The sequence below is a fragment of the Penaeus vannamei genome, chromosome 20 (assembly GCF_042767895.1).
Source record: "Penaeus vannamei isolate JL-2024 chromosome 20, ASM4276789v1, whole genome shotgun sequence".
Lineage (NCBI taxonomy): Eukaryota > Metazoa > Arthropoda > Malacostraca > Decapoda > Penaeidae > Penaeus > Penaeus vannamei.
The window spans coordinates 41,256,180-41,261,179 of NC_091568.1; positions in this window are offsets into that span (position 1 = coordinate 41,256,180).

Here is a 5,000-nt window from a genome sequence, read left to right on the forward strand (position 1 = left end):
TAATTGGATTGTATTCCCGGTCCGACGGAATGGTGTTGGATCCTATTCACCGGTACTGCAGGTGTCGGGGCTGATGGAGCCGAGAAGTTATTGCAGTGTTGCGTGAGGAAGCGGGATAAGCTAACAGAACTTCGCGTTTGGTCTCACTGATGAAAGGGCTTGATCTAAATTTCCTGTGAAATGTTTAATTAACGTCACACGTGAACAAGGGAGGCACGTCGAGCCATTTACCAGCGAACGTAAATAATTTGGATTTAACTTATAAATGTATGCATTCATATATATATACATGTATATATATATATATATATATATATATATATATATATATATATATATATATATATATATATATATATATATACATATATATATATTTATTTATTTATTTATGTATATGTATATATATAATGTTATCATTATGATTTTTATTATCTTTATCATTCTATCATTACTATCTTATTACCATTATTGTCATCACTACTATTATCATTACAATAATTATCATAATTACCATTATCATTGTTATCGTCATCACCGTTATCACTGTATTAGTCACAATCATTACGTTTATCGTTATTGTTGTTATCATTATTATCAGTATTAACACCATTATCATTATTATCATTATTATTATCTTTATTATTGGTGATATCATTAACATTATTATTACCATTATCATTATTATTATTATTATTATTATTATTATTATTATTATTATTATTATTATTATTATTATTATTATTATTACTATTATTATCATTATTATTATTATTATTATTATTATTATTATTATTATTATTACTATTATTGCTATTATTATCATCATCATTATTACTGTTATCATTGCTACAATCACTATTGTTATCATTATTATCATTATCATTGTTTTTGTAATTATTACTATTATTATCATTATTATCATTGTCTTTACCACTATCACATCATTATTATTATTATTATCATCATTATCATCAGTATTATTATTGACAAGCACCTACATTGTCTAATTGGACACAGTATATCTTAAACTATCTAAAGTAATTTAATCGTTACAAAAGAACTATATTTTCAGACTTTGTTGCAATGCAGTGCAATTCAGTATACAAAAAAAAATATTTTTTTCTCCGAACAGATTACATTAAGAAGATGATGAGCCAAAAGAAAGAAAAATGTATTCGTATCCAGTTCTTTTTCTTTCTTTTTAAAAGATTTACCCGCGGTTCAAAATCAGCTGACTTTACCGCACCGCCATAAACATGAAGATTTATTCCCGAATAGCGTGGGGAATGTCTCCATAATTTGGCCGTTTATGTCAATAGCCGATGATATAGTAAATTACTTTTTTTAAAGATTATATCAAAAGGGAAATTCAATCAACAATCATAAGTTTGTGAAATCATTATGAATTCCCCCTAAATATGTACTTTAGTTTGATTCACACTCAAACTTGCACGTTCTATCCGTCAAAAGATGATAAATAGATGAATTGGTAAAACTATAAATAAATAGATAAATCAATAAATAAAAACATCGGTGAATATATAAACAAGATGAATCTATACTGCAAATCAAAACACAAATTCAACCTCAAAGACAATAAACTAAAGAGCCGGCCTACATAAGTCTCAGAATTCGGTCGTAAATCCTGGCAAACAGCTGTTCGACGATTGCCATAAATCGCCGGTGTTGATCTAGAGCACATATGCGGCCGCTGCTTTTGGGTCCCGTTGAGTGGGAGCTGAATTGTGCACGTTTGGGTTGAGTTATGATGTTGATACTCAAATAATGTTACAAAACGTGATATGAAGGTTTCCTATAAAGTATTGTAATTGTGATATCTACTGTCATGTGCAGATTGGTAGAGTAGTACATACATTTTTTATAAAGGTTAAAATGTATCATAAATTGGGGCCAAATATATATGCACATGCCTTATTACGTACATATAGATACGCACATATATAAAATAATACGCGCGCACACACACACATACACACACACAAACACACACACATAGACACACACACACAGACACACACACAGATACACACACACAGACACACACACATACTCAGACACACACACACACACACTCAGACACATACAGACACACACACTCAGACACACACACACACACACACACACACACACACACACACACACACACACACACACACACACACACACACACACACACACACACACACACACACACACCTCAGACACACACACACACACTCAGACACATTTACACACGCATACACTCAGACACACACGCACAGACAGACACACACACACACACACACACACACGCACACACACACTCAGACACACACACACACACACTCAGACACACACACACACACACACACACACACACACACACACACACACACACTCAGACACACACACACACTCAGACACACACACACACACACACACACACACACACACACACACACATATACACACACACACACATACATACACACGCACACGCGCGTGGGGGTGGAGGTCTGTAAACCACTTCTACTCTCCTCTTTAAATGCAAATAAAAAAAGTACAACCCCGTAATTAGGTTTGGTTAATGTGCTCAGTACCTTGTTTTGTGTGTAAACCTGCTCTGTATTTGCGGCAGGTTTATTAAAACTTCGGGAGGCTCGACCCACTGAATATTTGTAAATAAAGACGCATATACATAGGAATAGATGCATATACGTCTATCAGATATATTTACATTTATCCATCTATCTATACGGTAGATATGCAAGTGTAGACTGATATATGGGATTTATTTTCGTGTATGCATGTCATAATGAATATTTACGGGGTCGGGCCTCCAACAATTAAATAAACGCAGAGACAACCGATATTAATACCACGGTTATTCTCCCCTGCAACTCTCAAACTATTTCATACATAGTAGAGATTCTTTATATCTAAAACGTATCACCTTCCACAGTTCTAGAATTGGAATTAACGTCAGTACTTACTTATCCGTCAGTACTTACATCTGCACGTTCTTCCACGTAGGTTATTGACGTTCATCTTATCAAGGTTTATATATAGACCTTGCTCCCTTTATTCCTATATTATGCACGTAAATAGATTCTCTTTCTCTCTCTCTCTCTCTCTCTCTCTCTCTCTCTCTCTCTCTCTCTCTCTCTCTCTCTCTCTCTCTCTCTCTCTCTCTGTCTCTCTCTCTCTCTCTCTGTCTCTCTCTCTCTCTCTCTCTCTCTCTCAGAAACAACTAATATTGAAGGTAAAGCTGTGTGAGGTACAGTAACTAACTAGTTACAGAATAAGGAAAGAAAGGTAGCTGAAAAAGTGAGTACAGTCAAAACACCTGTTTATTTTACTACACAGCTCCTGTGAAAGAAATTCATACATGAAAAAAAAATAAAGTGCAATGTGTATGCAGTTCTCTGACAAAAAATATATATATAAACAAACAAATGTTGTGAGTCTGTGTGTGTGTGTGTGTGTGTGTGTGTGTGTGTGTGTGTGTGTGTGTGTGTGTGTGTGTGTGTGTGTGTGTGTGTGTGTGTGTGTGTGTGTGTGTGTGTGAATATATGTGTGTATGTATGTAAAATTCATACATGAAAAAACATAAAATGCAATGCTTATGCAGTTCCCTGACACTAATATATATATATATATATATATATATATATATATATATATATATATATATAAACAAACAAATTCTGTGTGTGTGTGTGTGTGTGTGTGTGTGTGTGTGTGTGTGTGTGTGTGTGTGTGTGTGTGTGTGTGTGTGTGTATGTGTGTATGTGTGTATGTGTGTGTGTGTGTGTGTGTGTGTGTGTGTGTGTGTGTGTGTGTGTGTGTGTGTGTGTGTGTGTGTGTGTGTGTGTGTGTGTGTGTGTGTGTGTGTGCACATATATATTATATTCATATATATATATATATATATATATATATATATATATATATATATATATATATATATATATATAGTATATATATCATACATTAATTTGGTTATCAGTGTATTTATTTATTTACCCATCTATCTATTTTTTTATCAATCACTTCATTTATTTACTTATCTATTACATAATAAACAAAATCAGCAATCAATAGTGGATCCCGAATGTGAAAAAATACACCCCACTTTACTGTAAAACATAAATATACAATACAGATATAGTTAGCAAACACTAGTATGAATAAGTCTTTTTTAATCATATTCGCATTTGGTTTCCTGTCAATTTTCAAGAACAGCATTATTGGGCCAAGAATAACTAGCTTACTTCACTAATCATACGAATGAAAATGTATCTTCCAATGCAGGAACTCTCCATTAATACAACAAGGCCCTCATGCAATCCCGCTGGACTCGTAGCTTACATAATGAATGACATTTGTTGTCTGAGAATCACCTACTAGCACTAAAATATAATTCACAGTTTCAGTTATAATATTCCTGTTTTCCTGGGTTATGTTTATGCTCAATGCTTTTCTCTCCTGAAACATAAAACTATGTTATGTTTACAGTGTTAATGACAATAGTGGCAAAGCTTAGTTAAAAATCCTTGGAAAATACCTTTGAAATGAAAAAAATATTCCAGAGATATAGTTTTCTTAAAGCTTCTGGTCCTTAACTTATAGCCTCTTGCTTTTGGCGTCGGAGGCAAAAAGGCTACATATCAAACATTGATCCTCTCCAATTGAAACACCATGGTTCAGCCACAGAGAAATTAACACACATCATTAGCATGCAAACACTAACACACATATAAACATACAAACATTATCACAAACACATACATGCTCAGTTTCCATTACATAGCCATTATCACCATTATCATATTAACCTGCTGGTAAATTTGTCCTATCAAAAAATATTTGTTACAAATGTAAAATCCATTTTCATTTATGAGATTATTAACCCTAGATTGGTTATTAATAGCTATTCTTGTCTATTATGGTTTACGTCATTGGCAAAGGCTGTGTAATTGTTTGAAGGAAATTTT